Source organism: Balearica regulorum, chromosome 13 (assembly GCF_011004875.1).
Source record: "Balearica regulorum gibbericeps isolate bBalReg1 chromosome 13, bBalReg1.pri, whole genome shotgun sequence".
NCBI lineage: Eukaryota > Metazoa > Chordata > Aves > Gruiformes > Gruidae > Balearica > Balearica regulorum.
In genome coordinates this window covers 9,512,861-9,540,336 of record NC_046196.1, presented here as the reverse complement: position 1 = coordinate 9,540,336, position 27,476 = coordinate 9,512,861, and the positions used below count along the sequence as shown (strand labels likewise).

Genomic DNA, 27,476 nt, shown 5'->3' with positions numbered 1-27,476 from the left:
AGCGGGGCTGGGGCGTGGGGCGAGGGCGCCGGGAGCGGGGCCGGGGCCGGGCAGCGCCGGGCGAGGTGCGCGGCTCCGCGGCAGCTCCGCGCCGAGGCGGCCGGCGGTTCCCGGAGGGACCGGATAGTCTCTCCAAAGGAGAAAAGAAACACTATGGCAAACGGTATTCTTTAATTATTTTTTTTTTTTTTTGTCTTCAGCTCTTGCTCGGGGGGCGGGAGGCGAGCGGGGAGGACGAGTATTTGTCTGGTTTAAAATATTCCTCTGGTTAAGCAGATATCAAAAGCCCTAAACTGCGAATCTTTTACTTGCTCCCAGGCATGAAATGGATATGCAGAAATTATGAGTGCATGAAATGAAGGATACTCTATCCAGAATCAAAAAAAAAAAAAAAAAAAAAGGGAAAGACTTTGATTTATATATTTTTAATTTATTTATTTTGCTTGCTGGCTTTCAAATGCATTACTATTCACAAGGTACCAAAATGGTATCTGTCTCTAATACAGGCTAGTCCAAAAAGCATTAGACTCTTGGGTGATACATGCATAAGCACATCCCCAAGAAAGGTAAAATAGATCAGGCTGCGGGTCCCCATAAATACCATTAACTTTTAGAATAAAAGTGCTTCCTGTGCAGTCCTTTGGGAGCACATATAGCAGTCTGACATCATGATACAAATGCCTTTACCTTCTATAGAAGTCCCCCTTTATTGTCTACTCTTTTAAATATTCATTTGGTGAGGAGAGAACCAGTATATGCTAGGAGATCATCTTTGTACCATTGCTACAAAAGACAGTGTGGCTGTGTAACACAGTATTTACCTACTAAGATATCTGTGACAAAGGAACCTCTTTAGCAAATGAGGTCACTAATTCAGAAATTGGCCCTTTATAAGGAGAATGCTCATTTCTTTTTCACGTTCCAATGACTAGTAATTCCCTGGGAAAGACTTTTTTCCTGTTGATTTGTGATGGTGATACAAGAATTTCACAGACCTCTTAATTTCACACCTCCCTATTAAGAAATTTAATATTTTTAATTATTTAATAATGAAACTGTTGAATGAGAAAAGCACTAACAGATTCAGAAGCAGGGAAGCATGCACTTAGATGTACTGAATCTAATCTCTTTTCCCCCTCCCTTGCTCTTATGCTTGCTTCAATGTTTCCAAAGTCTGTGTGATTCTCCAGGTAAATACTTTGTTCTCTTTCTATACTGGCCAATGTATAACGATGAATAAATTTGCTTTCAGTGTAGAAGTTCTGCAATACTTGATTTGACATCTGCCTCAGTTAGGTCTGTCCACTGAGATTTGGAATACAAATCAATGATTGTACTCAATCCTTTGGATGATTTTATATGGGGAGATATATAGAAGTATGTGGAAGTGGAATTGCAGATGTTTGCTTATGAACAGCATTTTCATCGCAGAGCGGCACAGTTCATGTTGCTGGGAGATGGGCAGTAGGGAGACTGAGAACAGAAGGTCTGGTTTGAGCTTCATACCTTAACACACAAAACATTCTTGTAGCATATTTCTTAGTTTACTACCTTCTAGAAATAAGAAGTTTCAGACTGTACTTCTAAAGCAGTTCTTCTTCTTGCAGGAGAAGAACAAAATAGAGTTGCAGAACTAAGAACAAGATCTTCAGTAAATTAATTAGAAATTCTTTAGGAAAATTACTTAAAAGACATCTTTCTTCTGCAGGCTCTTGTTCTTAGGCACTGGAATAAGATATTTATTTGATTTTTTCACCTCAGCCCTGTACTAGAGCATCAGAGAATGAGCATGGACAGAGAATGCTATTTATAGACTTCTCTACATCAGCCTTAAGTTTGCTAAAATTTTAAGTGTTGCCTGTCCAAAAAAATCACTAGGAACTAGATTACTTCATTACCAGCAATGCTGCTACAATAGGGTATGTCAAGATATGAGATAAGTCAATTGCGATTTATCATCAGCAGTTTCAGAAGGAAATATGTATGTAAATGGTTGATTGAGAGACAGGACAGCTAATTTCATTTTTCTTTTGCATAACAATATGGGGAAATTACAAAGATTAGAATGATTTCTGTGATTTATCTGATAAAATGCTTTAAAATATATCATATGATTTCAGCTTCAATTAATACGCTGTTCTGACAACATTTGACATATTTAATTTAGTGTAAGAAAGATATGTGAAGTTCAGGATTCTAGTAGACTGAGACTAACATTTTTGTTTTCTGCAAATGTTGTAACTAAACAGAGCATAACCTGAGAAACAAAGGTTTTACTGCTGAGATTTCTACAATATAAGTTATTTCTAGCTCAGATGTCATAAAATGTTGAAGTAATTTCAAACTTAAAACTAGCTTCTCCTCTTTTTGGTGAACTCTCTAAATCAATTCTGAATCCATTTTGTAAGCTGGATGTTTAGCGAAATATCTTCATTGTGTGAGAAACAGAGGTCTCATCTGGAATCAATTAATTTGAAACAGTTTAGCAACATACTTTCTAGACTTTTTTTGTCTGAGTTTTTTTCTCTGAGCGTTTTAAGCTAAAAATATGTGTATAATTTCCTATGCTATGCCTTTTTTTTTTTTTTTTTTTAAAACGGCACTTCATTTTTCATTGTCCCTTTGTTGGGGCCAACCCAAAGCTTAGGGAAATAAATGGAAAGATGGCCATTGATTTAAATGTAGTTTGGGTCAGGCACTTTGTCCGTATTTATTAAGAGGACTTACTTTACACGTAAGTATTGCCATTTTATGTCTCGTACATATTTTTTACTTTATCTCTTATTGGTTAAGGAACACTGTAGCCATATACTTCTAAAACTCTTTTATAGTATTTTAGGAGAAGATGTCGTCCCGTGTTTGGCTTTTGATACTGGAGACTAGGATACTTACTCTTAGACTGCAAAATTACCCATTCGTTTAAGTGCAAGCCTGTGTATGCCGAATTATTAAACCCATTCATTTTGTTTTCCTGTGTAAGTAAGGACTTTAAAGGCATTTAAATATTACCGAAGGGTAGCAAATTCGCACACGATATTCCCAGAGGAGAGATTTTACTCAAGGAGACGGGATTTCTGGCAGCCATTCTCCCGGTGCTGAGCCTGACTGTCCCTCCGCCTGGCTCAACAGGTCCGTTGAAGGCGGCCCCACGATCGGCCGTGGGGGCACAGCTTTGGCGGCGGGGCTCCCCGGCTCAGCGCGGCGCGGCCGGGGGTGGCGGCGGGAGCGGCGGGGCGGCGGGCGGGCGGGCACTAGAGGGCACTGATGCTCTTCGCTGCCTCGCCGCCGCCCGCCCGTCTGCTGTTCAGGGCGCTATCAAAAGCCGGTTTGTTACCGCCGGCATTGCTGGCCCTCCCTGGGGAGAGAGGATTCAATCTCGCTGCGGTTCGGGCTAATGCTCAGGCAGTTTGTCAGGATTAACATCTTTCTAGTCAGTGGATCGCGTTACCTTCGGCATCGTATTACCACCTTGGCGCTCGCTACAAAGTTTTGGAATCGTGTAACTTCAGATTGTCTGAAGAGTGCCACAGCTGGAGTCTGGGTGTAAAATAAACAGCTCGGTCCTCTCAGCGGCAGTGGTTTTTAAGGGGTTTGCTATCTCTTTCTTCCTTTTTCAAAGACAGCGTCGGTTCCTGCTATGCTGAGAGAAAGAGTTTAAAGACAGAAAAAAATTATATCGCGAGACAAAAAATACTTCTTTTAAAAATATTCTGCTTGAGAGCTCTTATAAAGACATCCTTGATAGAAAAAAGAAATACATATATTACATCTAATTTTATCTGTATGCATCTAGGTCAGTGGAGCTTACAACTGAAAAAATGAGAAAAATAGGTTGGTCCAAATCCTTTCCGTATGTCCTGTAGCACCTTGGAATATAAAAGAAATTGTTACAACCCGTCGTTGCAAACGCTGACCAAAAAGGACATGCGTGACAGTATAGATTTTAAACAGTTGTAGGCTTGGAAGGAGTCTCATTTCCACCTGCCCTGTTCTGATGTTCTTCCCTAGACAGCCACTTTGGGGCATTGCTAAAGGCAGGATGCTGGACTGCGCAGGTCTTTGATTTCGCTCACAGACCAATCAAATTCCTGTGTATAAGAAATATATACTCTAAGTAAGAGAGCGTAGAATTTAATTATGTTGTAATATATCCACTTGGGCAGATACGTAGCCAGAGAAGCTAATGTGTCTAATAGAAATTGTTCCCTACAACTTTGATGACAAAAATGGGCAACACGATGCCATAATAGTTGTACAGTTTTCTGTAAATCACCTGATTTAGGATGTTAATTAATTAAGAATTATCTTAGAGTACCAACTCTTGGTGTGAGAGTTAGTAACTACTGTGCTGGAAAACGAGCCCCACTTTGCTGAGGAGCACTGTGTTGCAAAGAGCAGTCCGAGACCTGTTGACTGCCCATCCTCTGTGCTCCAAGGCAGGGAACATCCCTTAGGCTGTTAGATGCACTCAAGGTGGGTGGAAAAGTTAGAGCTGCCAGTCATGTTCAAGGTCCTCCAGAGAACATTACGCATGGCTGGGACATTAGCAGTGCCTTGCAAGCCAGCAGGAATTCAGAGACTAATATCTGGCGCAGCCAGTCCTGCTGCTGAGCAGTGCCCTTGGGGAAGGTGACATTATAGTTAATTTTGCCTGACAAAGGCATAAGGTCTTCCTCCATAACTGCTTGGGTGGTGCGGTGGCTTTCAGGCATCCCAGTCCCACTGAGTTCTGCTGGCTCCATGAGCCATAATTTAGCTCTTCAATTTTAAAGTGCTGGCTTAAGCAAATTCTAAGGGGTTTTTGTGTTTTTCCTCCAAAGTTTGGCAATGAGTAAGAGCCCTCTCCCTTCTGAATCAGCAAGAGTTCATCAGAATTCTTAATTGTAATGCAATGGCAGGCAGAGTTGGAGTAGTAGAAATCAATGTAAATGGATTAAAAGAAAAAGACCAAGTAACTGAATGTAAAAGAGGAGCCGGGATTTTCCAGAGTGATTGGTGAACAATGCGGCAATAGGTTTCCAGAGATAATTCATTATTATAATGATGATTTAATAGTTCATCAACAGATAGGCTATAGCCATATTATAGATAAACTAGTATAAAATGCAATTGTGGATCATGAAGTATTATCAAGTAGACAAAATTGAACAGAACTTTGATACATCAATGTAAGCTGTAGGAAGTACCTACCTAGACAGTAATTACACTTAAGTTTTCATTTAGTTACGCTGGTACGGTCCGACGCTGTTCCAGTGAACTCCCAGTGATGCTGTGGAGACACAGGCCCACACAGGCGAAGTGGGCAGATGGGCAGAAGGAATTATATTCAGTAACCCTTTAAAACGCAATTCACATAATTTCCATGTTTGTGAGCTTCACAGCACTAATTGTTTAGTTCCCTTTCTACAGCGCAACTAGTACAGGTTTTCTTGCCCTACTTGGCAATGAGTAAGAGCCCTCTCCCTTCTGAATCGGCAAGAGTTCATCACAATTCTTAATTGTAATGCAATGGCAGGCAGCACACATCAGTACTGCCCCATAGCTCGAAAACAGCTTGGCTTAGATGGCTGTGCACACGTTTGTTCTTTGCTTCTATTCTCACACCAGCAAGTGGGATAGAGATTAAATTAACGGTGTACCTTCTTGCAGTCGCCATTTCTTTTCACGTGAGCTTCTAATCTCACAGAGTCTATGCTACCTTAGTAAGCTGAAAAGTTCCTTATATTGATGTCAATCTTACTGAAAAGCTGCTGTTTCTGCACTGCATTTCAGTACTCTTCATTTTACGCAGTGTGATCATCAGGCATTCCATGGGAAAGTACTACATTTAAGGTTAAACTGGTGCCATAGAAACTCTGGTTCAACATAATTTTTATCCCAGTGAGGCTGCTGATATATATTTTTAAATAAAACAAAACTTCAGAAACATATTAATTGGTCTCAGTGGTTAAGTTAAATAGTTAAATACATGCATACGTATCATTCTGCCAAGGATAAGTCATTAGTTCAGTATAAACCAGAAATGATAGCTCTATTTGAATCAGGAGACTAAACCCTATTTCCATTAATGCTAACTGTTTTATTAATACATGCATGTGTCGGCATTAAGTCATAAATTTAAATGGCCTGTCCCTTCTTGATTTAAAGTAATTATCTCAAAGATCTTGGCTGCTGAATGAATAACTGCGTTATTCCTTTCATCTTTTATCAACTAACTTTTTTTTTTTTTTGTATGTAGATGTTGTAAGGCAAACAAAAGAAATACGGTTTGTGCAAAGTTGGCTGGCATTTGAACCAAAAATAAAGGTATTTTCATTACCAGAGCAGAATACCTGTAACTATACCAAGAATTCTTAGACCTTTTTAGAGTAATAAAACATTATGTACCTGCCTACATCTTACTTGCACTTTATGCATGTTTATGTATATTTTCATTTATATAGGTAATTTTTGTCTGTTACTGGAAAGTTTTAATTGCAACAGGTAAAAAATGCAACCTTTAAATTGTTTGAGGAAAATTGACATTCAAAAAGTTTATACCTAATTTTTGGAAATAATAATTTGATGTTATCTGAGAGAAATCCTGACCTAAATACAGGACTTTGAATAGCATTTATAAAATAAAACCCTGACCTCATTAGCACTAGAAAACACACTTGAAATTTTAGGATTAAATCTTATCCTTTTCAGAGCACGGCTTCCGACACGCAGTCTTCCCTTTCAGCAGACTTGACCACATATTGATATAGTTAGGCATTTCTAAGTACCACTCAGTTCGTTTTAGATCACCATTCAAGACAAGATTTCAGTGCATTTCTTCATTACAGGGTACTTTCTGGTCAGGGCAGAAATGATTGTAAGCTTTTTCTGAGGAATGACCAATATTAAAACAGGTGAATGCTGCCAGGTTAATTCAGTACGTACAGTGCAGTGATCAAAACCTCTAGTTTCATATTGCATGTAACCATTGTTATTTAACCACAGAGATTACCAAACACATGTAACTGAAGAATCACTCAAACATTTATCCAATGCACACAGTGAACAGATCTTTTTAAAGATAATGTCTCCTTCCCATTGTCTTTCAGCATCTTTTTTCTTGCAATTGAAATTCCAGTGAAGATCTTCAGTATTTCACGTTAGTGAAAGTTACTGTTCATTCATGGTTTCAAACCCAATTTCTCCAGACATAAGAGGTTCCAAAATTTTGAAAAGCAGTTGAATAATAATTTTACTTGAGGCTCTGATTTGAATAGAAAACTTTGTCCACCACTGATTGTTGCCTTTTTATTTGTTACCATTCCAGTTATAGCTGGTATAACTCAGAGAATATGACTGATTAGTATGCATTTCAATTCTTTTTAGCATGGTGGCAATTTACATAGCATTTCTTTTTCTAAAGCAAGAAGAAAACATAGCAGGCATTGGCATTTACATACAAAGAATTTATCATTTACATACAAAAGGGCTGATTAGGTAGCAATACAAGTGGCTATAGGTCAGACTTAGGATGGTCATTATAGTTCTTTCTGTCCTTAAAATTGTGAATTTTGCAATATTTATATGAAAAAAAAAATGTTCATAAACTCTGAATATGTTCTCATGTTTCATGTATTACATTTAACAGTCCTTGTAGAGATCTCTAGTATGTGGTTTTCTATGGTGTAGTCTTTGACTGTCCCCTTCTAGTGAACCTGGTTTAAGATGATCCTTTCCTCAATGACTCCTGACTCAATGACTCAATGACTGCACTGCAGTTCACAGTCCACTGCTCTGTACAAAGAAAGTTGATTTGGAGACTTCAGAGCTAATTGGGGTATCTGCATGATCTGGGTTAAAATAAAACATGTACTGTATTTAAGGTTACTGTCTATATGACCTTGGTAAGATTGAGCCTGTGCTCCTAGGCATAGTTCTTGGTTTCTCAGGATCCTGAATCATGATCTTGAGTTCATTGAACTTGCTTATGTTTAGATGATATTTCTTGTGATTCAGTTTATTAGCTTCTGCTGCCCCTCTACAACACAAAATCTAATATTCAGTGAACTTTTCACCTTCAAAATTTCCCACTTGCAAACTTTGCTCTGCCCTCCCATAACCTCAATTTTATCAAGTATAGTGGACTCTTCTAGCCTTCCTTTTTATTTTCATGTTTCTGTTTTACCCAACTATCTCCACTTATCCTCAAACGTGGAGACATCCTTCTCCGAATGGATCAGGCTAATCCTACACTTGCCTTCTCCTTTGACTATTACTTCTACCTTTAGTGTAATCATACACCTCACTACAGTCTTGTAGTTAGTAATGTTTAGTTACCTTCTGTACACATTACTTAGGTCTTTTTGATCCATAAGCAGAAGTCTTTCTTTCTATTTAGCTAGGTATATGTCAAACTACTGGGAGTAGTTAGATATGATAAAAACTAATTTTCAGTATGTTGAATGACTTGCTACATATTTACTTCATAACAAAGAAAACTCATTTAAATAAGGTGACAGTGGTATGATCTGAGAAATACTCAAGCAATCTCATGAAAAAGGAAATGGAAACCAGCCTCCTTACTGCCTCATAGACTGTTTATGTACAATACGCAGATGTCATAGGTAGCTAGGATGCAATGAACTTCATTGAAAAAGGAAACACAAAGATTTACTCTATGCTGCAGTGATGTGCTGTGATTCTATAGCATAACAAATTAGGAAGTGGCTGCTGGCCTGGGTTTTAAAGGAGCAGTCAAAACACATGATGAAAATGAAAAGTCAAATTACAAAAGTCTAATAGTTTTTGAATGGCATTGAGTTGACATTGAATGCCGCCTTACTGTGACTTTCTGTAAGTATTTGTACATTTACAAGGCTAGGGAAATGTCCACCTTATTTAATATATGCTCAAAATTTTGTTAATGTTATTAGCAGACTTGTTTTAATGACCTCTATGAGTTTAAACCATTTATTTGACGTTTACACGTTACTGCTTAAAATTCTGTCTGGTCAACCTGATATAAAACAGAGAAAACTGTATTGGAGTCCCCAGGGTTATTGAATTGACATTTGTATTAGTGAACAATATCCTTTATATGCAAAATTTAAAGTAGTTTTGGTAATTACATTAACTAATTTTTAAACAGAGTTTACATGGAGGTGTGCATTTCAGGGCCAAGCTGGTTTTAAGTCCTACTAGTGTTAGGAATACTATCAATACATGATCATATGTAAGAAATTGCACTAATATTTGTTTAATTATCCAATAAAATTGGACAAGAAATGAGTTTCGTTGAAATAATCAAGTCTATAGAGAAAGTGCCAGCTCTGATACTTACTGAGATTTGACAGTTGCTCGTTGTCTTGACCTTGGCTTTTTTTATGAAGAGCTAGAGGTCAGAAAGTATGCTAGCTGTAATTACTGCCTTCATAAGATTCTGTAGGCCATTCTCTGAGCAGACTTAAACCAGATTGTCTACATGTATCTGATTACTGATGAACTAGGTGCAAATTTGTATTTTATTCTCATAGCTGTTAAATCCTGTTTCTGACTATTGCCATATATAGTCTGTTGAACAACTTAGCCTTTAGGATATTTCTCTTAAAAATGAATGACTAGCCAGTTATTTCTTGAAAGCTGTATATAATGTGAGAGCTACCAGAAATGGGCCTTTTAACTTTTGTTTATTTTTTGCAAAAAATTTACAGAAGGTCATTGATACTTTCTTAAGAAAAGAAAGTAATGTAAATGAAATTAATAATGTGTACAAAAGACTTTTCCATTGGTATTAAATCATTTTGCCTACTGGAGGAGAGAAGAAGAATGTTTGTGCCTAGAGGTATAACCCATCTGGAAATTAAGTTCATTTTTACTAGAAATGAAATAATTCAAAATAAACTGCGGAAAAGCTTGTGTTTTAACTGTTTCCATGTGCTTAAAAGTAGACTATATTTAACCCATAAATGCCTTGGGTAGTTTATTGCTTTGAGTTAATGAATGCTAATTGCTTGTTGAATTTGAGATCAGCAGCTCCCCCTTTCATGCTTTTCAATAATGTTACAAGGAGTGTTTTGAGTCACTCAGATATGACGGTTTCTTGTTATGCATATTACTTATATGTGCAGCTCCTGTGACTTAACAGAAAAAACATAAAATTGTATACACATTAACTTCCTTTCTCATTCTTACCAATTGATTATGCATATTTCCCCTTTGGGCTTTATTAAAAGCCCCAAATTTTATTTTCCAACAAATTAGAAACATACCAACTTTTTAATAATGTATCAAATGTTTTAAGTGTAAAGACAGGAATTTCTATCTACATCCTCATGCCTCAAAATAATATGTCTGTTATCTATAGTAAACCAGGCATATTCATTATGCTTTCTTAAGCCTGTAGCTCTATGAATTGAGATGTCTGAATGACATGAATCCTTTCCACAGCTGTGCCTTGAAGGACAGATGCCTTTCTACCATGAATGATACCAGAAAAAGTCCTGTTGCAAAACTCTTTTTCCCCACTTCTCAGTAGTATGGTGAAGTAATTTCCATAATCCATGGAAGCGTTGCTAAAATTAGGGTGGCTAAGTTGTTGAAGCTGTATGGGGAACTGAGTAAGAGATCCCTATACATTAATTATGCCTTCTAATTATTCCCTTTTAGTAACCTCCTCATGTCCCAAAAGAATCCTAGAATGAATGAAGAGAAGCATAATTCCTCATTTATGGAGAGGAATTCTTTCAGTATTCATATTCAAAATTACAAATCAGCTGAGAGAACAGCATCTATATTGACTTTTACTTTCTGTTCCATTTTGCAGGCAGTATGGCTAGGACTTTGACTTGTTAATGGCAAAGGTGACTTCTTTCAGGTGCTTGCATTTGAGGAGAGAGAATGAAAGTCTTAAGTCTATCTATCTGTTTTTCCTGTTTTAAGAGCATTCTTTCACTGGACTAGATGAGTGCATGTCCACTCATGTTTCTTTTGGGGGAAATAGTTGGAAAGCATGGGACATGATGAAAACTCTTGTATTGCAAAGGCAAACCCCCTTGCTTCTCAGAAGTACTTTTCTGTGTCTCAGTGCATGCTATCTAAAGAGCAGCTTCCAAGGCACAATATTAAGGCAAGTTAATTTGACTGAGAAATAATTTCAGCTTGTTTAGGAGGGGGAGTTTCAGCCTTTCAATAAACATCCCATCAAGTCTGTGGTATAAGGATTCTGTTGGACCTACTATACTCCTACTGGCACAGCATCCCTAAGTGATATTGTGGTGCTGGCTTTCAAATGCCAGAACATTGCATAAAATCTGTGGCAAAAGGGTTAAAAAATATATGGGCTAGTTGTCCATCTGGAGCTTCAAACAGCCACATTCTACATCAAAAAGGGACTGCAGCAACTCCTTGATCAAAGCTCAGGTAATTTAATTATTTGCCTTCATGAATCAAGGGGTCCTTGAATAAGCTCAGGATGTCTGGATATTAGAATATGGGAAATCTATTGTTTCACTCCTTCTAATATTCCAACATCAAAGAGAGCTTTTTCCTATAAACAAAGCAGTCCGAAGTCAAAGAATTCAAGCAAAAGCTAGTGTGGAGAGATTCAGTTTTCTAGGATCTTTGTGAGCTGGAAATTAAGCTGTTTCCTGTGGGGTGAGATATTTACCACTGTGATTCTTTGTGTTTATTTTATATAACTAAACATCTGTACCAAATCCTGCAAACTGAAATGCTTAGTTCCTACTCCTGTAAGTTCACTTAGCTGACATTGGTTTTCCTGTTTCTCAATTTTATGTGATTTTTCATGTTTTGTTTTGCAAATCTCTGTTTGCCAAGCTCTAAGTAGCTCTTTGACCACATCATGCTTTGAGATTCTAATTAGTGCAGTGTAATGTAGACTAGTGCGGAGCAGAGAGTTCATAGCTGGTTCCTCCAGCAGCCCCAGCCAAAAGTCAGAAGAAATTTAGGGTGGTGACAGAAGCCCATGGTCTGAAGGAACCATGCTCAGTCCTAAGCACTGTCTGTGCTTCTCACCATCAGTGGCAGTCATGTTAGTTCAGGATTAATGATGCAAAAATTGGTTGGCACTTTTAAAACGCTAAACATAGCAGAGATGTGCATGCTGATGCAAGAATGGATTCTCAGCCTGCAAAGATAAATGTCACTTTATTTCTAGGAAGGATTAATTCTTTTGTATCTATCCCCTTTTATTTTTGCAATTTTTCTTTTGGTCTGCCAGATTTCCTTTCACAGCTGGGGTCTGACCCCTCTTTTTTCCATGTTCGTGGACCAAACATAATAAAACTTCTTATGGTAAGTGCCGGTCTTGGTGTGTGTGTTGTATGTTTATCTGCTATGTCATTTCTGCATAAAAGTGCTCTCATTGCCTGTATCGTCCTGCTTTTTGTATGTGTTATATTCCTGTGTGTCAAACTGCTATTGAAGCCAGTGAGATGTCTCTGTGCAGAGTGCATCCTTATATCTTAGCAGGAACAGAAATAAATTAGTGGGAGACAAGACAGTAGAGACAGAAAACAAATGCAATCACTACATGTGGTGACAAATGTTTCCGAGAATAATATAAAAGTTATATAAATAGAAATAAAATAAAATGGGTTGGCTTATCTTACCTTTGCATATTTACCCGTGAAATAATAAGTGCCACAAATTTCTAATACTGCAGATCCTTTTGCAAATGAAAATTTTTCTTTAAAAATGCCATGGAAATTTTTATAGAACAAAGGATGCAAAATTATGATAAATAATCTAATTAATTATTTCATATAACACAGTAAATAATTAAGACAAGATAACAATGCAGTATTCTGCAATTCATTGTCATGCCAGTGAGGAGCTCTACAAAGTATTTTGTTTAAAATGGTGACATGATGTTTGGAGAGACGTGCTCCTCTGCTTTGCGTAAAGAAGGTATAATCCACTTCACATGTTGGCTGACTGTAAAATAGCTCTATCAGCTATGTGCTCTGTGGTTCCTTAAAAAAAGGTTACGGAATGAAACCAACCGTACTCAGTTGTAAAGATGTTCCAAATTCCTACCATAATTCCCAGGTAACTCTGTTATTAGACGAATACGTTGTTTGTGTGAATCTTTTGAAACCGCTGAGTCTGATTTTTCACTTTCTTCAATTTGGACAGAAAACTTTCTTTTAAGCTTGAAAGACCTTGCTTTTCATTTCAATGAACTAAACATGTTCAAATTATTACCACGTGATAAACTCATTTGGTATTTTCCAGGAGATCAGTCAGTAGAAAGGTGATTATTTCACTCAAAGTGAAGTTACTTGGTTGGTATCACACCAAATCTACAGTAGCATTCAAGACAGCAGCATTATAGTCAGCCAGGCAGTATTGCCAAGATGTTTTACGTAGGAGAACACACACCCTTCCTGAATGTCTATCATAGTTTTACTGTGAAATCTCTGATGTTAAACAGGACCGTATATGTGAATTTGTGGAAGCCTTAATTTCTGCCATATAAACTATGTGGTGGTGTGGGTGGTTACATTCGCTAGCGGATGATGTAGTGACGGCGCACATGCCTGTGCCATTACCAGAGGAGGAGGAATTGATTAGCAATAACACACTTCATTAACATTGCACTTTCTCAATCATTGTAATTGTGGCTCTTCCCCTAAAACATCAAGTGGAACAGGTTTCGTTTCAACCAAATCAATCTAATGTGTTAAAATTTACATAATTTCCTCTCATTGCATTTATAGAGCAGCAGGAATTTTAATTTGCATTGTCTGTATAGTCTATAATCAAAGTGTTAAGAGCACAAGGTTTATTCATTATGTATGGCATGTGGTGACAAATTTACATAATAGGCTGCATCTTGCTGAAATATTCCTTCTTTCCCCACCCTCACCTTTGCAATTTTGGCCATAACTTATTTTCTATAAACTTGTTAATTCAATTATACAAGCCTTCAAGTTCCATACAACATTTGTTAGGAAGAAGTATCTTTATAAAAATAAATAAGTGGATAAAATGTCATGCTGAAAGATGAGAAGTGCTAAGGGAAAGCTTTGAAAACTGGACTGTGTTTCCCGATTTCAGGAGAAAGCAGGTATAAAACCACCGTGGTGTGTTCTGTTGCTGTATACCGAAGGTAAACATTCACAGATTGAATGAAAAGGTACCTTTTTGTTCGTATAGTGGTAATTGCTACATAGAGTCTATTGCTATGAAAATTTCCAAAACTAAGTTAGGGACTAAAAAGCAATTAAGAAATGAAGATGATGTAAATATAAACTTCCATCACTGATTGTTGCCTGCTAAGACCAACCTTTGCTTTATGAAAATAAAAGTGCTCAGCAAGATATTTTTGATAGAAGATTATTATGTTTTAATAAATAAAGAAAAAGCCAGAGGATTTTTAATAACATTTGTAGCAGTTGAAAATATCTAAATGAGGAATGTTATACGTCCATTGGTTTAGATACATAGGTCTTCTACAGAGCGTCACAGAACTACCATAGCGTAAGATTTATCATTTAGATCTTTGAATTACTGACCTTTACATGCAGCATGCATCAGCCAGTTCCCGCTCCCTTTTACTGCCAAAGTAAGGATATTCAGACTAAAATGTAGGAATGTACATTTATTTTTATTACATCATACTATCTTATACTGCAACAGTATAAACAAATATGTTCCATGTTCTAGCATGTACAGAAATTCAGGTAGTACAAGGTTTATCTACCTTTGATCAAAGAAAATCTCTGTAGAATCTCTTAACAGAAAAGTAGAATATATTTAGGTGTCTCTAAATATATGCTCTTAGTAAGAGGTTATATGGACAGATGTTTCAGTCCTTTATGAAAACATTCATACAAATAATTTTATTAATTCAGAATTAAATCCCTAATCCGATGTCAAGAGTTTTAAGCCATCAGCGTGTATTGTATTTGAATTGTATTTTAGTCCATGCTACGAAAAGGGTGTGCGGGTTTATTACATGCATGATTACTTGTATTTTCAAGTTATATAAGTATAGGAGCAGACACAAATCTGACATTCCTGAATATTTCAATCTCTGTTTGAAATTGGAATGAAACTTTGGTTTATATAGTAACTGTGCCAAAATGCTTCTAAACAGTGTTATGCCAATGTAGGTGCAACGACTGCATGCCAAAAAAAGAGAGTGAACGCTATAACAAAGTTCACGTTACTAAAGTTATAAGATTAATACACAGACAATCAGATAATGCTCGGTAGGTTTAGAGAGCTGCAAAAGACAAATGTAAAGCTAGTTAACCTTTGAGAGAGAGAGAGAAAATCTAAGGAAAGTAGAGACTCATTTTGCAACTGAACTCACCAATAAAAGGGCCTATTAAAGTGATTATGAAGCTGTAACACTGGCCACTTTTTTTTCCAGCTTTTCACAGAAGTTACTGTATGTGCTGCACAGTCCTTGAAGATGCCATCTCATTCTGCTCAAGCTCCTCTGGCAAGGACTGTTTTCCTCACCTTCCATCTTTTCTTCCTTCACTATTTTCCTACCATTTCTCTGCATTTATTGAATGTTGTTTAAAAATCTGCAAGGAACTTATCAAGAGGGGGGAAGGTTTACAGATAGAGGCATGTAGCAAGGGCAGGTAATGTAATAATGGTTCTCTGTTTGCCCAGTCATATTCTCAGAGATAAATGATGTATATGCTCAGTTCATACTCTTATAATGGACCCATTCCGATTGTATGAGCTGTAGAGTGGGGCATGAGGGAATGCGCTACAGTTTTTAAAGGACTTCCTTTCTATGCACAGTGCATGAGAGCTCTACGAACCCCAAACTGATTTTGTGAGCTTTGCAGAATATTGTTGTCAAATTGAAATCTCACTTGAACTGCACCTGGTTTTGGACTCTGATGTTTCCAAGCATCAGCACATCTTGCTGTTGATTAAGCATCAGCTGAAAAAATGCCAGTTGGAAATGTCACCAAAGCTGTTCTTTGAGCTCCTCCTGGCCATCTGGGGGGAGCCTACCTGCCTGCGTAGGTGGGAATGGATGTTCCTCAAAGCCCAAAAAGAAAAGGGGAAAGGTAGAATTATATGAAGAGTTAGTGCAGTTCATACTATCTGAGCATGTGCCCTCTCCAGGGAATTGTACCTGGAGGTTAATTGAACCAAGTGAAGCTCCATGTTTACATCTAACAGGGATGCATTAAACCACTGAGTTCAGTTTGGGAAATTTCACTTTATGCAGTAGTGCTGCAGAGTTGGCTTAGTCCTGCTGCTGTGAGCTGTCTAGGAGAGTAAGACCTGCTGAAGTCTAAACAGAAGTACACTCAATCTGCTATTGCCACGAGAATAGAATACAATAGTCAAAGCAATATATCTTAACCAGTTCTGCTGATACGATCTTCAGCAATGTACCTACCGCTGAAGGTCCTATCGTTTATATCCTGCTTCATTCAATTTGATATATAGTTTTTCTTGTCTGTGGCTTCAGCAGCTGTCATGTAGATCAGACTTCAACTGAAATCTGTGTTTGTGGCACTCTTTATGAATAAGAAAAATGTGTTTTACAACTCAATATGAGAGATGAAAGAAAAGTCAAATTAAGTTAAAACATTTTAGAAGTTTAGCAAGTTGTGTCTTGAAATGGCTACAAAACTTGGCCAGCCAGTACAATAAAATAAAATGTACATTAATGAGTTGAAATAGCAGATTAAGATATTTATTGTAAATATCATGATGCTACAAATAAACAGGAACACTTTTTCCTGCAAACCAAAATACAGTTTTACTATCAACTCAATGACTCTAGGTTTGTTTGAAAAGGCTATAGCTAATCCATTTAGGGAAATTCCTAAGATTACAGTAATTAAAAGACCAACAGCACTTCCTTTCTAACCTCCTGAGGGGATGGTTTGGCATCCAGGCAGGAGAACAAAGGAATGGTTCGCTTTTCTCTTCGATGGTGTGGTTTGGGCAGGACTTAGGCTCAGATCAGACTCACTGGAATTGTTTTTCAATTTATGCTTTTCTTATTCTGTAACAGAGAATATATATTTTTTTTAATAGTATTATCTGAGGCTTTTATAAAACAAATGTGTTCCTCTTCCAGGACTTATGTCAGTGGTGAAACTTTTTCATTTCTCAAGCTCTCTTCTCGTGGCGCATTATATTTATAGGTTTTTGGTCTTGTATTGCATGTCTTAAGTTTACTATAGCATGCATTGAAACCTATATGCTGTATACATATGATCATGCTTTTGAGTGGATGCACCTTTCTGAAGTGATTCTTCTTTGCCTGCCTGAGGTGGCTGGAGTCAGAGACTAAAAATGTCTGGTGCTCCTCGTCTTTTTTGTTTAGTAGTACAACATTATATGCATAGAGGCAATTTCTTTGCTTATTTGCATGATAACACAGAAGTGAGAGCAGAAACCCTTTAAGTGCTAATATTTACAGGGTGCTTTAAAAAAAGTTAAAAATATTACTGTTGCAATCAATCAGCTGCAAATAGGCAAAATATTCCACTAATTTAGTGGGGTTTTTGCGCCTTGACCCTGTTTCAATTCAGGGAGTATACAAAAATTCAGTATTTAATAGGTTTTTGGAAACTTAGTTTTAAATCAGGGAAAGATCAGCAATATGACATTGCCGGCTCTAGAGGAAAAATGAAATGTCATGTAACTGAAATAAGTGCTACAACTCTTTGTGAGGCAATTTCTGTATTTTTTCCCTGCATGATTAGATTTTATAAATATCCTACTGCGTACAGGTATGTTCTCATCTCCTCATCTACCGGTACAGGCTGATGGGCTGTCCTCCACTCTCAGATGACAAGCAGCCAGCAGCAGTTAATGACAGCATTGGAATTTTTGGCACCTTTTTTACACTGCACTGACTCCATGCTCACAGGATAATTATCTCTCAGCTTTGCTTTATGTCATTGAATACAGGACATGCATCAGTGGTCCTTCGAGAAATTTCCAAAGAATTTATCTGTGAAACTATGATTTCTAAGTGTTTATGGGGAAAGGGACCCTTGACTCCAAATATGACTAATGCAGGGATATTACCAACACCAGTTTCTTGGTTTCTCTTTTCTGAAGTGCTATCAGTGAGTTTTGGTCAGGGTATAGCATTGTGATAGGGGATGATAAGCAACTATATATTCTTGGATATCAAAGCAATCTTGGCACATGTTTATGTGGAAGGCATCAGTACTTTTGAGGATGGATTAATATGCTTAAGTATAGGCAAAGGGAGAGATCATGGAGGTCTTGTACTTAAAATTTCTGTTTCATGTTAAGTTTTATTCTGTAGCAAGCTATGTTTATGGGGTCCATCGTGAGAGCTGAAATAAAAGATAGAGTAAGCAGTGCCAGAGCTGGGAAGAACATGAATCTTCTTTGCTCCATATGCACTCTGTCAAATAAAATTTCCTTTTATTCCTCTTGCATTAAAGAAGACAGAGATAAAATGAATTCTTATTCTTGACTTTTCACCCCCATATGGCTTAGTCTTTCATGTTTTCAGTGCCTGGATCCTTCTTTTAACCTATGTGTCTATCGCCCATTTTTAAATATACTAATACCACAGATTCCCTTTCCACATTCTTGAACTCCTTGAACTCAATGAGGTTTTTACTGCTGAACTTTAAATGGGTCAGGTCTAAGTGTTCAGAGTGCCACGTACAGTGGATTCCCAAACCCAGTTCAAAATTTCCAGCACACTTATTACAGGGATCTCCTCCACCACTACCACCTTTTTTTTTTCTTTTGGTTTTGTTGCTTGTTTTTATTTGTGTTATTTTTTTAACTATGATTCTAACTATTTCAAGCATACTTATGTACTTCAAAATTTTAGGAGTATTAAATGATCTGCAAAAGACTAAAATAGGCAGATCATGTGCATCTTACCATCCTCAGAAGCAATGGTATTAGAAGTCTTTTGAAGAGGCCATAGATTGCTGCAAGGAAGCTGAGCGAACTGAATTACTTATGCCAGAATATTTACATGGCACTGAGCCTAAATGGTTGTCAGAAGAGTTTCTCCTGTTGAATGATCAAGATAAAGCTGCTACAGTCCATCCAACTCATTCAGCTGTACACGCTTTAATTACCTAAACCTGGACTGAACCCACTAAATCAGTCTGGTTCTTCTGAACTGCAGTCATTAAATAGTTTAACCCCCGATAACATCCTGGTGTGAGTTGTTGCTTCTAACGTCAGTTGAAAGAAACACTATTGGAATAGGGATCTTTTAGCAAGGCAATACCAGCATTTTTCTTAAAAGATTCTGATAATAAGAAAATAAACAGTAAAATTTCTTTGTTACAATTATCTTTTTCGGGTTTGCTCGACATCTTTCAGCTCAGAGATGACAACCTCTGTCTTCAGTGTTTTTTTTCTGTATAAAATAACTCTTGTGCTCTTTCAAATAGTACATATTTTTTTATATTCTCACAGATCCTGAGAAAACCAAAGGGCGTATATTTGATCAATTGACCTCTATTGAAATCTGTAGTCTTGTCCTTACCATTGAAAAACAAGTTTTGTGAAAACTCTTTAAAATATATCAGATCACAAGATGTTCCCTGCATTAAATTTGCTCTTCTCCAATTCTTTTTTTTTTTTTTTAAGAAGTTCAGTGCTACTAATTCAGTTCTGATTATTTTTTTTCATCAGATTTAAAATGGAGGAAATGTAAATATTTTATTTCTGCAGTAAACTGTTTCTCAAGGAGGTGATGAAGGTACCACAGAACGAGACAAAATTCAGACAAAGCTGGCTGTAATAGTCTCCCAAGAAACTCTTACGGTTTTCAAAAGAAAGAGCATTAAATCAATACAGGCTAATAATATCTTCCAAGTATTTTCTCCAGATATAATTGTATAGAATTTCAATAGCTTTTTTCCTTATTCTTGAACTGTTATTATTTTCTCCAGCTTCTTTTAGCATAATGTTACCAAGTACCTATTTCACCCATGGGCCAAATAATTGCAATTCTTTATGCAGAAAAGAAAGGACATTTACTACCTTGAAGTTATTGTTTCTCAGATGCTAAAATAGGCAAAAATCATAAATCAACCGACTTGCTGTGGTTTTAGATACTTCTTTCCTGAAATTAAAAAAAAAAAAAAAATTCAGAGGAAAATTAATTCCATCCCTTAGTATTCTTAGCAAATGACTCATGTAAGAATTTTCAAAGTCATTACCAAATCTTCCTTTTGATAAGATGGAAGATTGAACTTAAGAGGAATTGCTAGCTCCCACATCATGTCAGTTGGACTCAACTGAAACTAGTTTCCAAATTTATTTCTTTGTCTACTTCTTGCCTCTGTATAGGACAAAATATATGAATATATTGGAAGTCATATGGATATATAGAAATGTATGTATAGTTAGTGGGGAGAGTCTTTTCTTTTGTGTAACATCAGTAGTAGCTGTTTCTGTTTAGCATGATGAGAACAGGGAAAATCCACAAGGTTAGAGTCATGGAACTACAGAATATAGAGGTGACCTTTACAGGTAAGATGTCTGAAATTACTTCTTTTTTTCATATTAGTATTTGTAATTAATTTTAGGTCAGGACAGTAGCAGAAAATAACATTTACTTCAAAAGTAAAAGATGTTACTTTTTAAAGAACTTAACTCTCTCCAAACCTGCTCTAAATTTAAAGTATTTCGTGGTTCAAAATTAAAAAAGAAAAAAATTCTAGTGAAGAAGATACGTTGTTGGTCTTGTTCTGCAGTAGAAAGTGTTTGTTAATATAGTTATGCTAGGATATCTATATCAATAACCATCCTTATTTTAAGCACAGCATGTGTTGGCAAAGGAATACTTTTATCAGTTCATGAATAAAACTCATATAGCAGAAATGACTCGTCTTTGCCAACTGAAATACTTCTCAGGTTTTTGTCTTACACCGTTGTCAGTGAGGAGAGGCTGAAACCATACATCTCTGACTGATGTAGGCTGGGCCCATATTTTCAGGGTAGCAGAGAAAGTGAGACATTGCAAATTTAGACATCTCTCTTGAGTTTCTGCTATTTAAAAAAAAATATATTTCTAAGTCACAATTTTAAAGAAACACTGATATCACCAACAGAAAAAGGTGTCAGCGAAAAGGGATTTTAGGTCCTGTACAAACTGACACAAAAGACTGATAGATAGAGTATATGGGTTAATGTCACATTTTTCTAATCTAGAGGCATCTTAGAAAAAAATGTGGGTTCTTCTACCATTGTGAATTCTTTTAATGACTTATTTTCTGGCCTTTATCCAGGTCATTCATCTCTTTACACCTTCCCAGATGGCTGTGCCCATCTCTTATAATACCTTTGCACATGGTTTTAGAAATGAATAGCCTTTAGGGAAATAGGTCCTACTGTCAAACCAGGAATAATTTCCGATCTAAGTAATCTAAAATGTCTGAAGAGTTTTCTTAGATAAAAGCCTTGTGCGGGAGACTAAAAACCTGTGGATATAACATAGCCTGAGTGTGAATATGGCCAACAGTGGCCTTCAGTTCAGAACCTCTAGAAGGACTTATAGTTAACTATATGCATCAACATTAAATTTGCAAAGTTAATCACTCCTTAGCTTGGAAATGTGACTAATAGATGGCTGGTGGAACACATGTCATCCATACACAGTATGATACAATCCTTAGTGCTTATGGTTAAGCACCATTTTCCATTCTTCTGTGTATAAGCTTTTGAGTGCAACACACACTTACTCCAGACCTGGGGCGTTTTTCTCTGTCTGTGTCTGAAGGTATGATTGTTTAAGGAGAGTTAGGACAGAAAAAAGAAGTTAAAAAGCCCTCAAACTCCTGTTACAGATCAGTCTTTGGATATGTCAATAGCAGTTACACGGAGGTAAAACTGCTAAATCGGTACAGCTCTTTTGCTTCTTGCCCACCAAGAAAGCTAATATTACTGCAGCACACATGGCGCTCTAGCATTTTTCTGCTGTGCAAAAAGCACTTCATTATTGCTGAGAAGTGAGAAACTATCAATGCCAAGTTGTCGTTCTTTCAAAATCGACTGGCTAGTATTTCTTTAGGTCAGAGCTGTCCAGGGTTACGGTTGTCTTAGGTTCAGGTGTGCTAGAGCTGCTGAGCAGAAATGAGACACTAAGGAAGATGTTCAAGTAGATAAAAGATGGAAGTGACGTGAGATACAAATATTAGCAGCATTCCTTTCTGTGGAAGCTTTTTGAGGGTCTCTTTCCTCCTCACCATTATTGGCTTACATGCAATGGATCTGTGAGTTTATGCTATGGACATTCAGTGCGAATGAAAATGAAATACGGAGAGTGAGAATCACCTGACACTAGAACTTTTCTTTGCTGGTAGGTTGAGAAAAGTGCTTGGCAAACATATTCTTTTTGGTAGTATTGTCCTTTAGCATGAATTCCTGATAATTTTTTGTTGTTGTTTTTGTTCTTTCTCCAAAAATTAATGAAAACGGAGTGCAGATTTGGTTTCTTCTTTGTGTATGTGTGAGAGAGTTCTGACTGAATTTTATATGTTCCATATTTTTGTTACTGTCTGTATTTAATAGAATGCTATGAATTTTATTATTTTTGTCACCTTTCCTACATACAAAAATCCTGTGAATTAAGAAAAACATGTTCTTTGCTTTTGGGATTTAGGAATAAGAAGGTGAGTTAGGCCAAAACAGGAAAATGATGAATGCAAATGCTAGAAAGATACTGAAGGTTGTGAAAATGGCAAATTAAAAGAATATGTAAATTTTAAAAGACGTAAAACTAGCTCAGCGTGGGATGAAAGGAGGGTGATATGTTGGCACAGTGGCTGTACTGAATTGATCCTAGCATTGGCATTTTGTCCATGGAGAAAAAGTTGTGCTCTTATTAAAAACACAGTCAACTTCATCTTGCCTTCTAGCTGAAGCTGGTTAATTCTCAGCTCTTGTTAAACAGATAGCAGTTACAAGGGGTTTTATCTTCAGCCAGAAACCACCTGAGAAAAATCTGAACTGAAACTGTTACTGAAAACATGCGCATATTTAGTGCAAGACAGTAAAAAGGTTAATATAAATTTATTGGAGTTCTTCCTTCCCAAGAGCAGGAAGAGTTTACTCTTGAACAGTATGAATTATTTGGGATTGTACTAAATGATAATGAAAGAGGATGAAGTGCTTGCTAAATACTGCAGAGATTCTCCTAATGAGAATACAGGCAGCAAACCGAGCTTCTGCTAGTAGCTTGCCAGGGTTGCAGAGTAGTACTGGTAATACATCAGGATGGCTTGATCTCTTAAAAACTCTAGTAGTGAGTTGAACTTGTGCTTGGCTTATCTATTTTTTCCTAATTTTGTGGGACCAAATTTTGAGTTTAAATCAGATGTCGTCTGAATAGCTCTCACCATGTTTGCTCTTTCAGTGCAGCAAAACCATTTATATTGTTGGATAGTAAAAATAATAGTTTCTTGAGTTGATATATTTTATTAGGCTTCATATCAGTGGAAATTATCTTGACTAAATCTGTATTTCAGCCCAAGTGGTGGGAATTACAAAACCTCACTTGTGATGTTTTTGATTGAGGCAGCCATCAAGTTTGCTAATTGTAGCTAATTATTGCTCAAAATTGGGCTGCGGTTTGTTTAGATTTGACAAACAGAAGTGTTGGGCATTCAACTGGACATAGAGAATGAGAAATTCTAGCTATGATTATTGCAGTTTATCCTAACGGATGGTCCTAACTTGCCATAAAATCATGGCCATGTATTCTCCTTTCCTCAGAATTTATAAGTTAAAATTAAATAAATGGATGTAACATTTAAACTCACATGTGACAGAACTTTACTGGGTTTTTTTATTATGATATTTCTCAATAGCTATATATCTCCACAGTATCTGGCTCACAACATATATCAGCCATGGTATGAAAGGTTGAAACAGAAGTTAGCACATATTGTGCCACCGAGAGTTGGTCTTAAAAACATCTTGGGATGTTTATTACAAATGGTTGAAATGAGAACAGACAGCTAAGGAAGCTTTACAACAATCTAATATTAGCTAGGCCTTTTTATGTTTTATAGTCCTTCATACAAATGAAAGTTATTACTAGATACAGTACAACTCTCTCTGAGATTTTGGATTCGTCATGGTTGTGTTAACGATGATGGAATACGGATGCATGTTCAGCTGATGGGTTATATTAAGAAAACAAAGCAATAAGAGCAAACGCTGCCTCAGAGGTAGCTTTGCTGGATGAGAGTCTCTACAAGTAGCCGAAGCACTGTCTCATGCTGAGCAGGCAAAGGAATACGAATATTGACCACAGAATAATATAGAAGTGTAGGAGTTGAAAATGTGTTGATGTGTTGTAATTATGAACTTGATAGTCAAGGATTTTTGTCTACGTGTTTGTGTAGAAGACAGTATACATTTGGTGACTTTCAGAAACAATTGCAGTGTTTTAAAAGTGAAAAAAATCATTAATAAATATTGATTTAATCAAAAGAATGGCTAATATGTTAAGGCACAAACAAGTAGCTGCCAAGAGCATTTATTTAACTGGCTTGCATTGATTTCAGCTGGAGGTACATTGGGTCTAAACCCAACAATATTAAACCACATCAACTTAATTTTTAGTTGTTTGTTCTAGAATTGTATCTTTTAATAAGGCATTATGAATCCATTTAATATAGAAGCATTTTATGTATATATAGTTGAATTTTTTAAGTCTTTTTTTATAGGAAGATAGTTAATTTGTAACAAAGAATTCATTAAATGAGGGTCATCTTGCTTTTCCATTTGCAGTATCTTCATGCAATAGTTACATACTAATATATTCATTGAAAATTAGTTAATTTCAGCAAAATATTCAGCAAACACTTCTGTATGTCATCAGCTTTCCTCATCTCAGTAGACTGCTTGCACAAGGTCACTAACATGCATCGTTAGCATAATTGTATTTTATTCTGGTCATTTTTGTGAGGCGTTTGATGCATTTTGAGCTGTGTTGATGGGATGTACAAGTAATGTGATAACCTTCAGTTTCCTAAATGGATAAGTGTAGTTCTTTGAGTTAGGTTTCTGACATGAATATTAGCAATTACAAGTTGAAAGTCTGCTGTGAATAGTTACTTAAAATATGCTGTTTCAGCAAACATGCTTGATAATCTGAATTTAGGGAAATATTTACAGAAATAGAATCTGAAAGTGTGTGAATCTGATCAAAGAGATTTAATATGAAATGAATATTTATAGTTACATTGGCAATATTTGCATAGCTTTTATAATTGCTCATGGGTATATCAGAATATCTCTATTTTCTTATAATTTGAAAGGAACGAATTAGATAGGGGTAAGTAGCTAAATGCAGAAACAAACTCTTCTTTGCTTTCAGATAACTGGAATTAGGTTCTCCTTAATACAACTGATAGCTAGAGTTGTATCCAAGAGTCCAAAGCACAACTTCTCATCTTTGTAAGACAAAGCCTTGTACCAGTGAAACCCGTGATAAATAGCCCCGGTTGTGCGGTGCAGCACGAGGCAGACTGTTGTGCCGGTGCAGAGCAGTTTCCCTGGCTCCCTGCAGCAGCCTGCCCACCCGGGCATTGCACCCCACGCTGCTCTGAACCGAAGCGTTTGAGAAAACCCTTAGCGTACCACTGGCATCCTACAAGAAATTGTCACTCCTGTAGGATCCCCTCACCCAATACAGCTTTGTTGTTCTATACTCCATGCTGTTATTTTTACATTCGTTTATATTCTGTCCAGATCCAGAACTGAATCCATCATTTTCTTGAAAAATGCCCTTGATTTGTAGACTAAAGAATCTGACGTCTTTTTTTTCTCAGGCTGGGGTACTTAAAATATTTCCATTGTTTGCCCTACTCAGAGATAAGAATGGTCTTGTGTCTCTTGCCTTCTATCATAATGTTGGGAAGAATGTGAATTAATGCCAACTGCTTGTATAAAAATTTCATTGTAAAAATTTCTTTATAATTCCTAGCTTTAATTGATTTACAGCCTTGCCATTGAAGGCAACGAGAAGTTTGCAGTTAAGTCTTCCTGCTACTCTTTGAATATGTAAAACTTATTTTTAACCTTTTAGTTATTGTTACGAGCTGATGGCTTCAGCTCTCTGATGCCATTTTTTAACTGGCATTTAAGTGAGTCATACAATCTCTTTTATTCATTGTTTCATTATTTTCCCCATGCTGCTGATATATCTTTTGTGATCCATCTGGCTCACATATTCTTAGGCTTTCAATTCAGCTGCAAGGTTGGGAACGACTGTGTTAGACTATTTGTTTTCAACTACTACTTTTTATTTACTGCATCAACTGTGCGTTTGACTAAAATCTTTACTGCTGGTTTCCATTGAGGACACTAGTTTCTTCATACTGTGCAATGTGTCTTCTGTACAGTCAGAACTTTCCATCATGGCCAAATTCAGCTTTTAAGCACAAATCTTCCCATCCCTAAATTATCAGGTTTCGTTATGTGGTGACTAACAATCTCAGTTTGTTTGATTTACTGTTTCCTCTGAAGTTACTGGTTCTTCCTCGTAGTAATCTTTGCCTAGTTATGATCAGTGCTGATAACTGGATTCTGAAACTCAGTCTTTACCTTCCCTTTATATCAGAATGCCTCATATAGTTTATTACTGAACAGTTTAGAATAAAAGGTAATTTTGGATAAAGGTTAAATGTAGGCTGATAACTTTCAGGAAATGTCAAATTAATTTTAGCAAAATTATAAAAACTTTTTTTTTTTTTTGCAAAGCTTTATGAGATGTAACGTGCTCTGTTTCTTAAGGACTGCAAAGTCCACAACATTTTGGATAGTTATCTCTCTAACTAAATTTGGATGATAGTTTCGTTGAGAGAAGGAAAGTTAATAAAAGTAACTTGACCTTGGAATTTTATTCACATCGCTTATATGTCCACACAATTTGTAATGACAAAGTTTTATCCTCTCAATTGTTTTAAATTTCAGAATGTCGGATGCTTTTCCAGTCCATAATCGGGTTAAAATAACACATATAAGCAACTTTCATTCTTCTAGCTAACACCACAGATAATTCACCTTACCCTGCCTGCTGCCAGCTAATAAACTCCCGAGGAAATGCATACAAAAAGTGTACTACCTCTATCTTTTGAACTTCTTCATCCATATGTTTTATTTATTTGTGCAATATACCTGTTAACCTTGCTTTTCCCTGATAATTTCTATAAAATTCCCTTATCCATCTCAGTCATTCATAAATGAATTTTTTACAATTGTTTTCACCAAAATAATCTTGGGTTCCTTTTTAGGCATCAAAATGTTGTTCAAAACCAGAGGTATTTGGTAAACAGGAGAATTGTTTCAAAATGCTGCAGCATGCCTGCTTGCACAGAAATTCTACCAAAATCCTAGTAGCTTGTTTGACAACTTGTGGTCCATATTAGTTAATTTGTTAGATTAGATATTAGTTAACTGAATATTTTAGGAAAAATTTCTGGGTCAGGTCTACCTTTTAAAAACCATACCTGCTG

General features: G+C 36.6%; 1 protein-coding gene across 10 annotated transcripts in view; it reads left to right on the top strand.

Moving 5' to 3' along the window:
- The window catches only part of CDH11 (cadherin 11), a 79,263-nt gene that overhangs the window by 395 nt on the left and 51,392 nt on the right, over positions 1–27,476 (top strand). Inside the window, exon 1 of one of the 10 annotated variants that reach the window (XM_075765865.1) lies at positions 141–163. The exons of the other annotated variants lie outside the window; for them this stretch is intronic. The gene's annotated coding sequence lies outside the window, so the exon portion shown is untranslated. Of the gene's footprint in view, positions 1–140; positions 164–27,476 lie in introns of those variants that run through there. 10 annotated transcript variants of the gene reach the window in all.